The sequence below is a fragment of the Hippocampus bargibanti genome, linkage group LG05 (genome assembly GCF_051943395.1).
Source record: "Hippocampus bargibanti isolate YZ-2025 linkage group LG05, ASM5194339v1, whole genome shotgun sequence".
Lineage (NCBI taxonomy): Eukaryota > Metazoa > Chordata > Actinopteri > Syngnathiformes > Syngnathidae > Hippocampus > Hippocampus bargibanti.
The window spans coordinates 1,318,873-1,339,174 of record NC_142738.1 but is presented as its reverse complement, the minus strand read 5'-3'; the positions used below and the strand labels follow the sequence as shown (position 1 = coordinate 1,339,174).

General features: G+C 38.5%; 1 protein-coding gene across 3 annotated transcripts in view; it reads right to left on the bottom strand.

The window, feature by feature from the left end:
• The window catches only part of peak1 (pseudopodium-enriched atypical kinase 1), a 33,760-nt gene extending 16,589 nt beyond the window's left edge, over positions 1 to 17,171 (bottom strand). Inside the window, exons 1-2 of one of the 3 annotated variants that reach the window (XM_088995817.1) lie at positions 17,000 to 17,171; positions 4,138 to 4,210 (exon numbers count right to left, since the gene is read on the bottom strand). The gene's annotated coding sequence lies outside the window, so the exon portion shown is untranslated. Of the gene's footprint in view, positions 1 to 4,137; positions 4,219 to 16,999 lie in introns of those variants that run through there. The other 2 variants (XM_088995819.1, XM_088995818.1) reach the window with 2 other exon arrangements.
• Between the last annotated feature and the right edge of the window lie 3,131 nt (positions 17,172 to 20,302).

Here is a 20,302-nt window from a genome sequence, read left to right as displayed (position 1 = left end):
CTATTATGTCCTTCTCGGTCAGATGCTCACTGAATTAACGCTTCTTTTCTGATGACAGAAGAGAGTCTAAGGTTTCCTTATGCCGAATTGAATGTTTATATCGTCCTAAAACTCGATATTCAGAATCAGAAGAATCAGAATCATCTTTATTGCCAAGTATGTAGAACACACAAGGAATTTGTTTCCGGTACAACACGCTGCACTAGTATCGTTGTCAAAAAAACTGCTAAGTGGCACTATATTCTGTGGTTCCTGCAATTTGAGTGAAAATGACAAAAACCCTGGTACTGGAGTGGACACATTTTTGCACATCGTCTGGCAGTGAATGAGTTAATATGAAATTCATCTTGTCTGGCGGTGCGCCTCAAGGTTCAAGTTTAGGTCCTGTATTGTTTGAATTTAGTTACGCTAGCACTCAGCGGTGTCATTAGGAGGTCTCGAATAAATTTGCCATTGAAAATTTCCTGGTCACAAATCACTTGAAAGCACAGAACATTGGCTCAGCACGTGCGCTTCCAACTCGGCTTGTTACCACGGCAGCATTCCTCCTTTCAGTGCCCTGAGCATCTGACAGTTCCTGCCCGAGAAGGACGTCATTAAGCTAGCTTTGTTTTGTGCGATTTTTTTTTTTTTGTGGGGAGGAATGGGGGATGGTGGTGCAACTGGGTGCATTTTATAATAATAATAATAATAATAATACAGTAAAGTCTCGTTATATCGATATTGGTTATATCGATAGTACTGCTTATTACGATACTATTTCTATGAACGCAAGGAGAAAATTTACATGCTGCAGGATCGAATATATCGATAGTCCGGTTATATCGATACTTTTTCTGACTCCCGAGAATATCGATATAATGAGACTTTACTGTAATAATAATAATAATAATAATACATTAATAATACACAATAATTACACAATAATACATACAAGTGCCTTTCAAAACTCTCAGTCACTTTACAGTCACGCGTGGTGAGCAGCGGCAGCCACATGCCCCAGCGTTCACTCAACCCGGAAGTAACTCAAATAGATAGAAAGCTAGCTAATAGATAGCCAGTTAGCTAACTAGCTAGATAGCCATATAGCTAATAAATAGCCAGCTACATAGCTAGCTAGACAGATTGCCAATAAATAGCAAATAGATAGCCAGCAAGACAGTTAGCTAACTAGCTAGATAGCCATATAGCTAATAAATAGCCAGCTACTTTTTTCCTTCAAGTCCCATCTCAAAACCCACCTATTTAAAACTGCATTTTCTGTGTAGCTCTTTCTCTTGTTTCTATTTATAATTATAATTTATTTATTATATTGGATTGGATTTGCCTTTATTAGTCTCACAGTGGAGAAATTTACATTCTATTTGTGTCATATATTCTATTTGTGATTATATTTTATTTATTATAGTACCTAGCCTTGTCTGTGACTGTAAAGTTTCCTTGAGAGCTTTGAAAGGTGCTTAAAATGTAATGTATTATTATGATTATTATTATTATTACACTACTAGATATTTTGTCAGTCAACCAGGCTTGGATTGGTTCTATTGCTATTTCTTATCTATTCTGCTCAGATCCATCCCAGTAGAATCTCGCAAATCCCGTTCAGCAGCTGCTCACACCGCAGCTTTCAGCCTCCGTGGTTATTGCCCTCCTATAATACCGACGGGGGTTTAAGAGGGCGTGCAGGCCTTCTCTTGCTCAACTCCAACGTGCCGTGGGTGGAAAATGAGCCTCTTCCTTCAGCAAAGTGACCCTTCTCAGGGGAAGAACGCAGCTCCGCTGGTGGAGAGCTGGAATCTGATTTGGTATTTGAAAGCTATTCGCGCGTTGCTTCCGGCTTTCATGTCTCATTTCTTTCAAGGACAACCGACAGCATTTTTTTTTGTTTCCTAACTGACATCAGAAAAACTTTTTATAGCATCTAAAATACCTAAAACATGCAGGCTGATATTTTTAGTCAAATGCAAAACACCAATAACAATGACTTAAAGTGTCCCAAAACTTTCACAAAATGAGCTCGGAACTGGGCAGATTCAGAAAGTCCCGCCCCCTTTCGTGACATCACAATTGGTCACACACTGCCTTGCTCCTGAATCAAAACAATGGCTTCAGAGAGTTCAGATTCGGAGAAGATGCTTTCTTGCTACTCATCCAGTTATGAATATGATTCAAATAGTTCTGAAGAGGAAAGCATAAATGTTTGACATCGATTAAAGAAGTCCTTCCGTATCAATTCCAGCCGTCTGGACTCCAATGCAGCGTCCCAGAAAATGCACAAGATGGCGCACAAGCTCCGTTGGAAATGGGCTGATTTGTCTGCTGGGAATTTGTGTCAACTAGTATCAAATAGTAGTCTTGGTGCAACACACAACGATTCACCATTGCATTTTAATTATTATTATTTATGTGTTTTCCTTCTAATTTCGCCATCAACACGAAATTTTCAGACCAAACAAAGTACCCAAAATGCATTGTGTGTCACTTTCTCGGTCAGGGGCGTTCCCTCCGTGACGTCACTTCAGGAATCGTCACACACTCGAAGACTTCCTGAATATTCAGCGCGAGTCTTAAAAGTATAGCTCAAATATATGCGGTGGAATCTTTGTAAAATGCGCTCAGTAGAAGTCATTTGACAAATTATGGACGAAACTTGTCCGATGGTGTCGGTTGTCCTTTAAACGTCAATCTCTTTGGTTCAGGTTTCCCTTTTTTTTTTTTTTTTGTCGCCTCCCGTTTCCCCATATTGTCTGGCCACTAGAGGGCTTTATGTCATTTGAATGCGTTGACTTGTGAAATTTTACTCCACGTGTATAAAACTCAACGACAAGAGGCAGAGTGATCAAACCGCCAGTACAAACGCATAATTTATACGTTCCGGGACTTGAGCAGAAAAATCCACGTGCAGCCGCTAACAATAGATGCGCTTCATGTTTTGAGTTCCCGACAGAGAAAAGTGTATTTTAGGCTTGAAAGGAACAAAACATCTTTTTATAGACTTTGGCGTGAGACAGCTTTAAAAAAAAAAAAACGCAGGAATTTGGACAGTGGATGTATAATCCATGGTAAAGGGAAAGTACAACATCTAAAGATGGAACTTCAAAAAAAAAACAAGTATTTGTTCTCATTTCCGCAATGAGGCTACTTGCCATTGATTTGAAATAGAACGACACAAATAAAAATAAGCTTTAAGATATGAATGACTCAACTTATAAGTTCAATATTCTTTTTCTTCCCTATAAATTGCAAGCAAAAAAACATACACAAAAAAAGAATAAATAAAAAAGTACTGAGACTCTGGAACGGATTAATGGCTCCTCCATTCATTTCAATTACAAAAGGTGCTTTGTGATACAACACAGCCATTTCGTACGATCTAAGCAAGTAAACTTGCATTCAGTTGGATTTTGGATGTACACACTGTTCAAAATGTTTCCCCCCAAAAAAACATTTACTCTACATAATTTTTTTAAGTATCATTTGGATGAAAACTGGATTGAGAATCTTTTGCAGTTTTAAGATGCGAATGACTCGACTTGTAAATTCAATATTCCTTTTCTTCCCTATGACTTGCAAGCAAAAAACAAACAAAAAAAAAGAATAAATAAAAAAGTTCTGAGACTCTGGAACGGATTAATGGCTCTTCCATTCATTTCGATTACAAAAGCTGCTTTGTGATACAACACAGCCATTTTGTACGATCTAAGCAAGTAAACTTGCATTCAGTTTGATTTTGCATGTATACACTGATTTTGGGAGGGAGACATTTTGAACACTGACCTTGAAATGGGGGTGGTGGTGGGGGTTATTATGATTATTATGGATATGATTATGATGATTAATATACAGTAAAGTCTCGTTATATCGATATCGGATATATCGATAGTCCCGGTTATATCGATACTATTTCTATGCACGCGCGGAGAAAATTACATGCAAACAGGGTCGGATATATCGATAGTCCCGGTTATATCGATATTTTTTCCGACTCCCGAGAATATCGATATAACGAGACTTTACTGTAATTACATTATTATTATTATTATAGACTGTACAAAGTAATAAGGCCTATTTAAATAAACAAAGCAGAAAATAATCCGGGTTCGTCCACACATCCAACGGATTTGATATCAAACTCACATTGTGGTGTACCGATAGGCAGCGACGACGGCAGCCATCGAGTCCCGTTTGGCGAAGCGACGACCGCTGGAACCTGCGAGCGACAAAAAGACGGGAGAAAACAAATTCAACATCCTGGACAAGTATTTCGGAGATTTGTCGCTAAGTTCGTGATATGGGATATGGTTGAATTTAACGGCGAGAAAAAAAAAATATGGGCAAAGATAGCTACCCAGCTAGCTATTTAGCTGGCTACCTAGCTATCTGTCTATTTGCTATCTATTAGCTATCTAACTAGCTCGCTAGCTATCAATGAGCTATCTATTAGCTAGCTAGCTAACTTTCTATCTATTTGAGTTATTACGGGTTGAGTGAACGCTGGTGCATGTGGCTGCCGCTGCTCACCCACAAAAAAACTGATCCTGTGACTGTAAAGTGACTTTGAGAGTTTTGAAAGGCGCTTATAAATGAAATGTATTATTATTATTATTATATACATTTAATTTCTAAGCGCATTTCAAAACTCTCAAGGACACTTTACAGTCACTGGACTTTTTTTGTGTGTGGGTGAGCCGCGGCAGCCATTTGCGGTAGCGTTCACTCTATCCGGAAGTAACACTAGCAGCAAAGTTATGAAAAGAAGAGGAAAGAAGATGTGCTGGAAAGACAGCCGCCATCGGCCGCCATCGGCCATCATGCGGCGCCATCCATTGGAAGAAAATAGCTAGCTAGCTAGCTATTTGCTATGGACTTTTCAGTTCTCTGGCGCCTTTTCATCAGTCCCAAAAGAGGACATTTTTGTTTGAAACAAGACAGAAAGTGACTCTGCTGTCCCCCCCCCCGTCTTTTGTCTCTTCCGTCGACAAGAGGGTGACAGCTGCTCAGCTACGATAGCTACTGAATGTCTCATTAGCGCCATGACACCGAGAGGCCCTTCTGTGAAGAGTTCCTTTTTGCGAGCTCGGCTTTGTCTGTCTGACTCTGTTCCACTTTTTTCGCAGAATCACTCGCGATGTTTTGACTGTTTCAGAGTTGATTGCGCATCTGCGTTTCAAAATGGAATGCAAAAGTGAGGGGAAAGGCCAAGCTTGTCCGGTGTAAAACAAAAACGATTTTGATCGGATTGAACGAGTATGTCGGAAATGAGGATGAGAAATAATTATAATACATTTCATTTCTAAGCGTCTTTCAAAACTCTCAAGGTCACAGGAGAAATTTTTCTGTGGGTGAGCAGCAACAGCCACGCGCGCCGGCGTTCACTCAACCCGGAAGCAACTTAAATAGATAGAAATTGAGCAAGCTAGCTAATAGATAGCCAACAGATAACTAGCTAGATAGCTAATACATAGCCAGCCAGCGAGATAGCTAAAAACTAGCCAGCCTGATAGCTAATAGATAGCCAGCCAGCCAGATAGATAGCCAATAGACAGCTAGCCAGCTAATACATAGCTAGCTAGATAGCTAGCCAGGTATCAAATCTCTCAAGGTCAATTATTTACACTCACAGTTTTTCTGTGGGTGAGTAGCGGCAGCCACACGCGCCGGCGTTCACTCAACCCGGAAGTAACTCAAATAGATAGAAAGCTAGCTAGCGCACTAATAAATAGCTAATAGATAGTCAGCTACCTATAAAGCCAGTCAGCTAAATATTCATATAGCTAGATAGCCAGCTAATAGATAGCAAATAGCTAGGTAGCTAGCTATTGAGTGATATAGCACTTTAACAACAGCGTGTCACGCGAGATTGGTTTCGGACTTTAAATTACTCGTTTATGATTGACAAGGCATATTTTGGGGGAGGAGGCTGAAATTATTATTATTTTTTAACGCCACAAGAGCACTCGCCGCTGTGCTCTTCAACGGAATATTTCAAATTGCTATTTTGTCCCATTAAATATTAACCGTGGTGACACGCCGCATTAGGCCTTGCAATTTAAAAGCAAATCCCCGTCACTCAACAGCCGCTCGCTCGCTCGCTCGCTGGGCGGATATTCGAGAGCAGTGCCTTTAACTCATTCACTGCCAGACCATGTGCAAAAAATGGGTCCACTCCGGTGCCAGGGTTTTTGTCATTAATAATAATAATAAAAATAAAATAGCTAGCGATTGAGCTAGCTAGCAATCGAGTTAACGAGTGATCGAGCTAGCTAGTGAGCCAACTAGCCAACTAATCAAGCTAGCTAACGATTGAGCGAGCTAGCTATCTAGCGTGCAACCTAGCTAATGATTGAGCAAGCTAGCGATTGCACTAACTAGCGAGCGAGCTGGCTAGTGAGATAACTAGCTCTTCTTCTATTCAGCCCGGTGGCTAATTTCGATTCAGATTTTAGACAAATCCGCTCAGAGTAATTTTAAATTTACAAATCAAACTTGTGAAATTCCATAGCAATCGAGATAGCTAGCAATCGAGCTAGCTAATTATCGAGCTAGCTAGTGAGAAATCTAGCTAGTGATCAAGCTAGCTAATGATCAAGCTAGCTAGTGATCGAGTTAACTAGCGAGCGAGCTAGCTGGCGAGCCAACTTGCTCTCTTTCTATTCACGCTAGCTAATGATTGAGCTTGCTAGCGATCAAGTTACCTAGCGAGCGAGCGAGCTAGCAAGCTAACTAGCTTGCTTTATATTTAAGCTAGCTAATGATTGAGCTAGCTAGCGAGAAAGCTAACTAACGATTGAGCTAGCGATCAAGCTATCTTGCGATGGAGCTAGCTAGTGATTGAGCTAACTAGATAGCTAGCAAACTAACTAGCTCTCTTTATATTCAAGCTAGCTAATGATTGAGCTAGCTAGCAAGCTACATAGAGAGGAAGCTAGCTAACGATTGAGCTAGCAAGCGAGTGAGCTACATAGCGAGAGAGCTAGCTATCTAGCGATTGAGTTAACTACTGATGGAGCTAGCTAGTGAGCCAACTAGCTTTCTTTCTATTCAAGCTACCTAACGATTGAGCTAGCTAGCGAGCAAGCTAGCTAATTATTGAGCTAACTAGCGAGCGAGCGAGCTAACTAGCTCTCTTTGTATTCAGCTCGGTGGCTAATTCTGACTCTGAGTTTATTCGAATCCGCGCAGTAAGATCTTTGGAAACGTCGCTCCGCAACTGTCGCCTTCAAGATCAAAACTAAATGCTAACGTTGTGGTTATTTATAGAGTTTGGTAATTCGTTAAGCTCATTAAAATTCTTCTTATCCCCTCCCCGACCCCCGGTTGATTTAGCTGAAGCTTCAGACAGTTTTGGTTCATTCAATCATGTCTGATGTAAAAACGGAGCCAAAAATGGGGAGCGTCATTTGTTGACTTAAAATTTGGAATTTGGGATGTTTAAAAAATAAACTAAAAATGTTCCTGACCAAGCATGGGACCAAATGCATTTCCCGCATACGGATTACAAATTTGCAATGGGATCAATAGCGAGCGAGACTACAGAGCCAATGAGTCGATCGACTCTTATGGATCAACAACACAGATGAGGGATTAGCGCCGCTCGTGGCGGCCCCAATTTCATATTCATCATTAATGAGTGAGGCTGCTATGCTATTCGATGCTGAACCACCCCCCCCCCCCCGTTGGCCTCCTTCCTGCTTTGCTTCGCGATGACAGCTTTGACAAATGCGTTAGAAAAAAATAATATAAATACATATACAAAATATATAATAAATCAATAAACATATGAATAAACAAATAAATACTAAATACATTGCTAAACAAATAAACTAATAAAATAATAAATAAACCAAAATATAATTTAAATATATATAAAAATAATATATTAATATATTAAAAAAACAATAAATGAATAAACAAAAGATAAGTAGATAAAAAAACAAAGATATAAATAAAAATGATAAATAAATGAACAAAAAATAGACACTAGATAAATAGATAAACAAACAAATATATAAATAAAAATGGTAATAAATAAATAAAATCAATGAAAAAATAGACACTAGATAAATAGATAATAAATATATATATAATAAATACAAATATATATATATACTAGATAAATAGATAAACAAACAAATATATCAATATAAAATATATAAAAATGATAATAAATAAACAAATAAACGAACAAAAATAGACACAAGATAAATAAACAAATGGATAAATAAAAAAATAAATATATACTATATAAATAGATAAACAAACAAAAAATTAAAAAATATATATAATAAATAAATCAACAAAAAATAAATAGACACTAGATAAATGAATAAATAATATAATAAACAAACCGATAAATACAAAAATAAATAGATATTAGATAAGCAAACAAATATATTAAAAAAGAAGAACAAATTAACAAAAGATAAGTAGATAAACAAATATACAAATAAAAATGGTAATAAATAAATAAACAAATAAATGAACAAAAAATAGACACTAGATAAATAGATAACCAAATAAATACTATAGTAAATAAACAAATGGATAAATAAATAAAAATAAATATATATTAGATAAATAGATAAACAAACAAACATAAATGTGGAATATATAAAAAAAGATAATAAATAAATAAACAAATAAAGGAACAACAATTGATACAAGATAAATAAACAAATAACCTAAAATAAATAAATAAATTAATAAATAAATTAATAAATAAAAATAATGCCTTTATAGTCTCACAGTGGAGAAATACATTTCACAGCAGCAAAGTGATGAAAGGAATAAATAGAAAAACAAAAATACAATGGAAAGGCAGCCACTCTCGCGGCGCCGTCAGTCAAAAGAACAAAAAAAAACTAAATAACAAATAATATGAAATAATATGACAAAACAAAGACACAGAGAACATCATTCTTCAACTTGCTGTACCCTCTTTGTGAAATGAAACAGTTCTAATAAATAAATAAATGCACGAATAAAATAAATAAATAAATTCAAAGCCAGTTTCCAATGTTTAAATAATAACCGACCGTGGATTATTCTTATTTTTATTTTATTTTTTACTCAATAACCAGGCTAAATACGAAGCGAGGTACATATGACACCTTTTTCGACATGAACAATATGTGTCACAGCTGTTGTGGGGTAAAATATGAAATTATGGAACCAAAAAAATAAATAAATAAAGGACAAATGTCCGGGATGGGAAGAAGGTATTGCACGCCACCCTTCCAGTTCCACAGTGGTGGCATGTAAACACAGCTGAAAAAACATGGCAGAAAGCTTGCGATGAACCAGGTCCAGCGACACTGGAGTCACAACAAGTCTCTCGTCTTGCGACCGCGGCGACACAAAACAACACAAAAGAAGCTCGTTTGGGTCGCTTTGGGTTACATGTCGTAAAAAAACGTCGCAAAAGATTCCGACGTCGAGTCATTTCAAAGTCCCTTTCTCGACAGTGGAGACCATGGGTGGGTCAAAGGGCAAACAGCTGAAGCTTCAACTGGTTGGAAACCTCGAGGGGTAAAAACAAAATGGCTCCCGTCATGTTGAAACACAGCAATGGGCGATAAATCGGGTCACAATGTGACAATATGTGACTTTTTGGGTCCCATGATAGCAAAAGTATCCTTGATAACAAACCACATCTGCACTTATAGAAAGGGAATGACGAAAACTAGTCCACCATGAATAAATTGGACACTCTAGAATTAATTCCTGGTAGTGGATGAACAGTCGAGAAAATAGTCACACTTTTATCTACTTAGCTAGTTTTAAGCTAGCAGCTTGGACAAAAAATAAATGGCCGCCTTTCTCTGTTTTGCCGTTCCAATACGAGCGATGTCAATTTTGATCAACAAATTGGTTAACGTTTATGAATCCAAATCAGATTTGTGCAAAGTTGTTGACGAAATTTTGAGCAAAGCGGACTTAAGAATGACATTTTGTGACGCCGCTTTTCATTCGCCTTTTGAATCGATTTTGCGGCGAATTGTGGTTTAGCCAAACGGCAAAACCATGAAAGTATCATTATTAATATTATTATTATTATTATTATTATTATTATTATTATTATCATCATTCTTATTATTGTCATTATTATTATTATTATTATATTATTGATATTATTAATGGTATCATTAATATTATTCTTATTATATATTTTAAATAAGAAGCACATTGACCTAAGTTAACGTGCTTGCTTATGATATTGTTCTCCCCATGCATGTGTGGCTTTTCTCTGGGTATTCCGCCTGCCACCCACATTCCTAAAGTCTACACGGTAGGTTGATTAAGATTATTATGGTTTATTATTATTATTATTGTTACGATTATTATTATTAATTTTATTATGAAACTATTTCCTCTGTTTACAAAAGAAATTTGAAGATATGAAAGGTAAAAAGACAGCCTAAACGCAACATACTTCCATCTGCTCTGCCATTGGATATTACTGAGCATCATCCTAGCATCCCATTGGCTAAGAGTGACCTCGACCAAATCCGCAACTACATCATTTATGGCACGATAATGTAATTATGTTTGTTACCTATTTTGATGTGTTTTTTTTATGCTTTATGAAACATTTATGTCTGAATTTTGGAGGGGCTTGGAACGGATTAGGGCATTTACATGCAAAACACGTCTTGGCTTACTGAATTTTCTTGGAAAGAAAGTACCAATGACAAACAATGAGCGAAAACGACTAAGTATCAATGGATATAGCGCACCAAAAATGTTTGGGGGGGAAACTTTTGGCAGCTGCCAGGTCTTACGGCCATCTTGTTGCGGGGGGTGAGGGGTTCAGCTTTTAAGAGGGAGGAATGAGATGAGAACACATGTTCCAGACGACCACTCAGTAATTGATCTCCTTTGACCTCGTCTCCCCCCGCCGGGGATTTCAAGGGCAGACCTTTTTTTTTCGTTACTAGCGTAGTAAAGTATCACTCTTTCTCCGGCTTAATTGATTCAAACCACGACGCTGCGCTAAGCTCACAGTAGGACGTGAAGAGCGTATAGAACGCAAAACTCGCTGAACACTGGAACATTTTTTATTTTTGTTTTTATTTGTTATGTTATTTTTTTTATTTATTTTTTAAATTTAATTCACTTGGATTTTTTTAAATTAAATTTAATTTAATTTAATAATACATTTCATTTATCAGCGCCTTTCAAAACTCTCAAAATGTAATTACATTTAATTTATTTTTATTTTATTTTTTGTTTTGTTTTATTTTTTTCACGTTTTAGTTTTTCCGTTTTATTATTTATGTTTTACGTTTTACTTCTTACGTTTTACTTTTATTTTTATTTTTTATTTTTCATTTTAACATTTTATTTTTACTTTTTGATTTTTTTGATTTTACTTTTTGATTTTGATTTTTGACTTTTGATTTTTGTTGTTTTTTTTTTCCCGATTGTCCGATTTTTGATTTTGCGAGTTTTGATTTTCCGATTTTTATTTTATTTGTTATTTAGATTTTTTTTGTTCTTTTGACTTCAAAATGGCGCCGCGAGAGTGTCTGCCTTTCCAGCAGCTCCCGTATTTTGTTTTTCTACTTTCATAACTTTGCTGCTCTGAAATGTAAATTTCTCCACTGCGAGACGAATAAAGGTAGCTGGCTAGCAATCTAGCTGGCTAGCTACTAGCTATTGATTGCCTAGCTAGCGAGCTTTCTATCTATTTGAGTTACTTCCGAGTTGAGTGAACGCTGGCGCGTGTGGCTGCCGCTGCTCACCCACAGAAAAACGTATCCTGTGACTGTAAAGTGACTGAGAGTTTTGAAAGGCGCTTATAAATGAAATGTATTATTATTATTATTATTATTATTACATCCAATCCCCCCCAAAAAAAAGCAGTGAGACATCCTAATGCTTTTATCAAGGACAATCGGAAGCACAAAAAAAGGAAAAACATCAATCAATACGGAATGTAACTTAAAGAGCTATGATAAGTCAACAGAGTGTCATCTTAATGGATCCACAGCGCCGATCGATGCGAACTGACTTCCGTAGCGCAAATCAACAGTCCGAAACTCACCAGTGTTGGGCCGTCAAGGACTGCAAGGCCTTCTCTGCTGGCCTAAAAATATCTGAATCACAGACTAATGTGAATTATAATTTCAATAGCACATTTATTATACATAAAATAATGTGTATTTTGTGTAGTTTTAAGGCTTTGTAGAAAATTATGTTTTATGTGGACCTGGGAACGGATTATTCTTATTTCAATGGTTTCTTATGGGAAATAAATTTTTGGTAGACGAACTTTTCGCCTTACACACACTTTCTGGGAACAAATAATAATAATAATAATAATAATACATTTAATTTATAAGCGCCTTTCAAAACTCTCAAGGTCACTTTACAGTCACAGGATCAGTTTTTCTGTGGGTGAGCAGCGGCAGGCACACGTGCCAGTGTTCACTCAACCCAATTAAGTTCATAAACTGAGGTATCATTGTATTGGGAAGATGGACAAAAAAAAATTAAATCGGCAGTGGACTCAAATTTGATTCCTTCTTGATACCTATCCATTCACACAAATATATATAAACCAATATGCATGGATTGTATCGCATTTTGTACATCCGCCCCCATTTCAAGCTGAGAAAACTCCAAACCCGTATAACTTAGGAATGAACTTTTTTTTTTTTGATGAAAGTAGAAAGTCTAAATTTTCTTACGCTGCATTGAATGTTTATGTAGTCGGAAAACTCAATATTCTGTGTGTCCTGGAATTTGAGCAACAATGACAAAAACCCTGGCACTGGAAAGGACACACTTTTGCACATTGTCATCCTCCCCCAAGCCCTTCGGGCAATCTGGTTTTGCTCTCTTTGTGAACTCAAGCAGGAAAGCGTGCTATATAAGGCATTGTTGGTGTTGTGTGCAGCTTTTGGCTCCCAACCGTTAAGAGTATGTTTACACTCAATACAGCATGTCGCGTGCGTTAGCGTCATTCCATCGGCGGTCGGTAGAAGAACAGGAAGGTGTAAGCGACTCTAAGCGTCGCTCATCTGTCTATTTTTTGTTTTGTGAGGCCTAACAGTGTCACAAAATGGGAAACGCAAATATAATCAAAATGTATTTCTCGCCTTGTGAACGCCACTGCATTAAAAAAAATAAACAATTAGCATCACTCTGTAAGATATATTCCTACATGGGCTCAGGAACATGTTAGCAAGGCATTTGTAGTGACCTCAGTTGATTGGATTGGATGTTCGGGTTTTGGGTTTGCTTGTAATAAAGCACATCAAGACATCAACGACCATCACAAAGGTAAATAAAACAACAACAATTTATTATACAGTACAGTTTATTACTTTAATTATAATACCCGAGCACATTTATTGTAAATTATGTTTTATGGGGACCTGGGAACGGATTATTCTCATTTTAATGGTTTCCTATGGGAAATTAATGTTTGGGATACACACTTTTCGCCTGACACACTGTCTGGGAACCAATTAAGTTCGTAAGCCAAGGTATCACTGTATTACGAATTTTACAGGTGACAATTGACCCCCCCCCCGAGGAAGCCTCGCCCGATATTCGGACCTTATTTGTAAACAAGTGTCACGACAAAAAAATAAAAAAGCACCTTGAAGGAAACGTAGCCCGCCAGCTCCGTAAAAAAATTAACGTAAGACTTGTCGGAGAATAAATATAGCAACTGGAGTAGCGCGACGCGGTGTCCGTTTAACGTGATGTCATGATTGTGTGTCGTCGATCCAGAGTGGAAAAAGTAAGGGGGCTGTCCTGAAAGCTGCTCGTCGGGATCGGATTTACATGGCGTCAGATGCTATATTTAAAGATGCTACCGTAACGGCGCAGGGAAAATGTTCAGGCGTCCCCTGGAAACAAGTTACGAAATAGCTAGCCAAACGTTCTTTACATTTAACTTCATTTAATTCCATTATAATAATAATAATAATAATAATAGGAAGAATATATTTCATTTCTAAGTGCCTTACAAAACTCTCAAGGTCACTTTACGGTCACAGGATACGTTTTTTTCTGTGGGTGAGCAGTGGCAGCCACACGCGCCAGCGTTCACTCAACGCGGAATAACTCAAATAGATAGAAAGCGAGCTAGAATAACTCAAATAGATAAAAAGCTAGCTAGTTAGCTAATAGATAGCCAGCTCAATCGCTAACTAGATAGATTATAGCTAGCGTATGCATGGTTTTGTTTGCTACTTTGGACCTTTTTGTTCTGATAATAATAATTGTTAGTGCTTTATTATATAGCCAAGCTATTATATAGCCAAGAGATACCGAGCTAGATAGCTGGTCAATTACAAAGAGAATAGATAGCTAGCTAGGTAGCAAATAGCTAGCCAGATAGCTAATATATAGCAAATAATGATAATAATCATCATAATAATCCATTTCATTTCTAAGCGCCTTTCAAAACTCTCAAGGTTCCCCTATTATTATTTCAATAGGTGATTCATTTTGCTTGGCGGTGTGCCTCAAGGTTCAATTTTAGGTCCTGTATTGTTTGAATTTAGTTACACTACCACTCGGCGGTGATTGAACTAAGCTTTATTTTGTGCCATTTCTTTTTTTTTTGGGTGAAATTGGGGTGCACTGGGTTATGGGGAAAAAAAGAGTTAATTCCTATAAGAGTCTGGAGTTATCTGAGCTTGAAACGGTTGGGGTGCCCTACCCAGAGATTGGCATTCAGCCACTGGGTGCTGAGAGGTCGGGGGGTTAGAGGACTGACTGACAGGAACAGAGGCAATACAACAACAAAGCCACATGCGCTAGCTAGGCTGGCAGGCAGGGAGGCAGGAAAGTTATCAATGTGACGTCCCTGATCCACTGCTGAAAAGGATGCTTTGATCCTTTCCTCTTTCAGCTAGAACTGCTTCATTTCACAATGGGGGTACAGCAAGTGCTGAAGAATGAAGGACTCTCTGTGTCTTTGTTTTGTCATATTTGTTGTTTTGACTTCAAGGTGGCGCCGCGAGAGTGGCTGCCTTTCCAGCAGCGTTGCTTTCCTCTTAACTTTCTATCTATTTGCTATCTATTAGCGAGCTGGCTAGCTCTCGGGCTGGCTATCTATTTGGTATCTATTTGCTAGCTAATCTCACTGTCTAGCTGGCTACCTTGCAATATATCTATTTGGTATCTATTTGCTAACTAGCTGGCTACCTAACTAGCTATCTATTTGCTATCTATATGCTATCTATTAGCGATATATCTCGCTACCTATCAATTTGTTATCCATTAGCCAGCTAGCTAACGTTCTATCTGAGTTTTTCCAGGTTGAGTGAACGCTGGCGCGTGTGGCTACCGCTGCTCACCCACAGAAAAACTTATCATCTGACTGTAAAGAGACCTGCTCTGCCAAAGACCCCTTAGTGTCCCCCGGGCCTCTGCCTGGCCACCCAAGGCGAATTATCACTCGACTTGTGCTCAAGTTAAGCCTTTGTACCAGCACAACTTTAGTTAGCTGACGAAGCTCTTCAGATGACAAAGCTCTTCGGACAACGAGTGAAACATTCCGACACCTTCAAAGTACAGTGATACCTCGGTTTATGAACACCCTGGTTTACGAACTTTTTGGTTTACGAACGGTAAATTTATGAAAATTTTACCTTGGCATACAAACTATTTTTTAGGATACACACGGAGCGCCACAATGAGTGATGTGTCATTCGCGAACAAGCCTGTTCAAACAACAAAATGGCAGCCGACTGTTTTTGTCCGCTATTCCCCACCCCCAGTCTTCAGTTAAAGCCACATGATTGGTCAAGAACGCAGAAGTGAGGGGGGTGGTTTAAACATTAAAGAGACAGGCAGACGACAATGAGTTTGAACTTTGATAGTTCAAAGGCAGAGTGTAGACTGCAAGGTTAAAATATCCCATCAATCAGGCTCCACAAACAACCCGCACAAGCCATCTGTACTCTTGATGCAAAAAGCTATCAAACCAGCTAAACAGAACACAATTGATGAGGAACCAGATAAAATTATGGCAGAGAAAGCACCTACAAGGGATCATTCCTCAAGATGGTGAAAGTCTACGTTGAGGCTACGTTCCTCATCAAGTGTTCAATGCTGATAAAACCGGCCACTTCATTCCATCAAGCCATCAACGACCATCACAAAGGGAAATAAAATGACTTTATTATACAGTACAGTTTATTTCTTTAGTTACAATACCATAGCACATTTATTATACAAAAAATAAGGTCTATTTAGTGTAGTTTTAAGGCTTAGAAAATTCGAAAGTAGAAAATTATCTTTTATGAGGACCTGGGAACGGATTATTCCCATTTTAATGGTTTCCAATGGGAAATTAATTTTGGGGATACACACTTTTCACATTACACACTCTGTCTGGGAACCAATTAAGTTCGCAAGCCAAGGTATCACTGTACTTTTTTTCCAAGCACCTTTCAAAGCTCTCAAGGACACTTTACAGTCACAGACCAGCATAGTGAAAAAAAACAGTGCATGTTCTAAGATTGATCACTCGACTTGTGCTCAAGTAAAGCATTTGTACCAGCGCAACTTTAGTTAGCTGACGAAGCTTTTCAGATGACAAAGCTCTTCGGTCGAGGAGCGAAACATCCGACACCTTCAAACAACTGAAGAAACAGTTTCATCGATTGTACAACTTCATAACCCCCCCCCCCCCATTCAAATCAACGATAAAAGCCCAAACTAATAAACTTGACTAATAAAGGCAAATCCAATCCAAACAAGAAGCAGTTCCGAAGAGGCTGAACCGAATATCGACCCTCTTAGCTCGGCGTGACAGTGTCGTGGAAGCGTCGCGTCGCGTCACGTCGCCTGCACCCACTCTCCACAACAACCACTTACAAACTTATCCACGCCACGCCAGGAATGTGGACATTTAATCGCACTGGCCCCTCCCGAAACTGCAAGTTGGAAGCCGGGGAAGAGGGCGGGAGAGGCGACTTGTACCTTTTTTTTTCTTCTTCATTTCTTTATTTAAAAGCGAACTTTCTCTTACCTCGACGTCGAGCTGCTGTCGTCGGGCAAAAATAAGCCACTTGGAAACGGGGAAGGAAGCGCTTTGGTCACCACAATCCGACAGCGAAGAAGAGATCGACCCCGGTGGCACCACAACGCGAGTGGGCTTTTCGCTTCTCTGCTTCGTGCTCACTTGCTCGCTCTTGTGCTTGGCTCCGACAACTGCCGCTACACGTTCCACCCCTTACACCTCCCCTTCGCTCCACTCCCCCCTCCAAAGACATTAAACACACAAAATAAAACAACAAAAATGTATAGTATGTACTATCAATCACTTCCAAAATCAACATGGCCGATGTCTAAAATCTCGCGTGATTAATTTTTGTAACAAAATTTTGTAACCAATGGATATTGTCATGTTGATGAGCCATCCACGTAGTCACCAAACAAAAACAAAACTCATATTTCCAGAAATAAGCAAATAACGAAATACTTAATCGATTATTTAATTTGACGGGCTGTGCTTTGGCTGGCGTTTATTTTCCTGTTAACGCAAAGCACTTCCACAATTAACACGACAGATGTCTGAAATCTCGCGTGATTTATTTTTCAAATAAAATATTGAACTTTAATGTAATATTGAAGATGAACCATTGTGGTCGTCACAAAAAAAAACAAAACTCATATTTCCAGAAATAAGCAAAAAAAAACACCTAATCGATTATTTAATTTGACTGGTTGTGCTTTGACAGGCGTTTCATTTCCTAATGAGGCAAAGCACTTCCGCAATGATCGTGGCCAATGCCTAAAATCTCGCGTGATTTTTTTTGTTACAAAATACAGTAACTACAACGTGACATTAAATATGAGCCACTCACGTAGTCGCCAAACAAAAAACATATTTCCAGAAATAAGCAAATAACTAAATATTTAAAAGATTACTTAATTTGACAGGTTGTGCTTAGGCTGACGTTTCATTTCCTAATTAGCCAAATGCATCATTTCCTTATTAGGTAAAAGCCTGATTCAAAGCCGAATGCATCTGTTGCTCATTCATTGAAATTCAGACCTTGTGCTTGATGAAGAGACGAGGATGACAAGTGAGGAAAAAATCCCCTTTCGTGCTGTGGGGGTTGAAAAGACAGAAAAAAATAGTGATGAATATTCATTCCAATCGTTCATCGTCATCCCTCCATTGTTGTGTTTCGGAGTCAACTTGTTAGGCAAACGTACTTCTTGGGTTGATTTTAATAAAAACGTGATGTACATGAAGGCAGCACACTTGGAAGAGCAAAAGTGGGCGGAGCCTTCAGCCAGAGCGTAACATGTGGGAATGACTCAAGTTTTCTTTTCTTTTTTTTTTTTTTTTTTGGACGCAAATTCCAAACATTGTTTCCTCCTTTTTTTCTCCTCTTGTCCTCTCGCACTCCACCGGTCGATGACTTTCGAATTGCCGGATGGGTCAAATAATATTTAATGACCCTAATTTACATTTCAATCTGCTAATAAGCACGATAAAAGAAAGGCAAATGTTAAAAGTACTAGCAGGTTGGTCAAGGAAGTGCATGCATGGATGATTTTTTTTAATAATAATAATAATAATGCATTTCATTTCTAAGCGCCTTTCAAAACTCTCAAAGTCACTTTACAGTCGCAGGATCAGTTTTTCTGTGGGTGAGCAGCGGCAGCCACACGCGCCAGCGTTCACTCAACCCGGAAGCAACTCAAAGAAATAGAAAGCTAACTAGCCAATAGATAGCTAATACCTAGCCAGTTAATTAGCTAAACAGCCAGCCAGAGCCAATAGATAGCTAGCTAGATAGCCAGCTCGGGAGCTAGACAGCAAGTAGATAGCAAAGAGCTAGCTAGATAGGTAGCCGGCTAGGGAGCTAGACAGCAAATAGGTAGCAAATAGTCAGCGAGCAAGATAGCTAGCGAGATAGCCGGCTAGGGAGGTAGACAGCAAATAGATAGCAAATAGCTAGCCAGCCAGATAGCTAGCTAGATAGCCGGCTATGGAGCTAGATAGCAAATAGATAGCCAGCTAGATAGCCGGGTAGGGAGCTAGACAGCAAATAGATAGCAAATAGATAGCTAGGAAGATAGCCAGTGAGGGAGCTAGACAGCAGGTAGATAGCAAATAGCTGGCGAGCAAGATAGTTATCTAGATAGCCGGCGAGGGAGCTACACAGCAAATAGATAGCAAATAGCCAGCTAGCAAGATAGCCAGCTAGATAGCCGGGTAGGGACCTAGACAGCAAATAGCTAGCTAGCTAGCTAGATGAACCTATTTATCTATTTGCTAACTGTTAGCCAGCTATCTTTCTATCTATTTGAGTTACTTATGGGTTGAGTGAACGCTGGCGCATGTGGCTGCCGCTGCTCACCCGCAGAAAAACTATAAATCGTGTGACTGTAAAGTGACCTTGAGAGTTTTGAAACGCGCTTGTAAATGAAATGTATTATTATTATTATTATTATTATGAATAAATCAAGAAATATTCCCACTGCTGATTTCATAGCCCAGTTAGCATATTTTAGTGCCGTGATCACCAATCACCATAAAATGAAGAGGTGGAAGCACCCCCCCCCACTTGTTTTTTTTCCTCTTTTTGCTCGATATTACTCACTGTGGCCATCTTTTTCAACACTCTTAGATAGCAAAATTCAACATGGACGACATATTTTTAGCTAGCTGAAAACTATTTTGGAATTGCTCTGAACGGCGCCTCAGAGGACCGTTAGTCATAACACGGCCAAGAAAACTGAAAACAAAGCACGTCGTCCGTGCATGTGGAACGTCCTTCTTATCAACAGAATGTGCAGTCGGAGCCAAATCCAAAATACACAATGCAGGTGCGTGATGACGCAAAAAAAAAAGCATGGCAGCATGAGTCGCTGTTGGCTGTGACATGATAAACTTTCATGTACCTCATGGCGGGAAAAAAAAAAGCTTAAAGGACAACCGACATCACTTTTTTGTTTCCTAACTGACATCAGAAAAACTTTTTTTTATTGGTGTTTTGCATTTGACTACAAATATTTTGCGTATTTTAGATGCTATAAAACGTTTTAATTATGTCAGTTAGGAAACAAAAAAAAATGGTGTCTGTTGTCCTTTAAACATAACATGAATTTTTAATACTCTTATTTTGAAAATTCGACAATGCTTTTGTCGTGGTGCATTCAAGGTCCAGCCTCCAAAATCCATCAAAGCGCATTCATTTTGGTTGTTGTGTAGACAAACAGCAGCCCATTGACTGGCCAGTGCATTTATTCGCTTTGTCGTCGTGTATAAGTTTGTGACACGTGTTGGCCTTCGCAGACAGGAAGTCTCCACTGG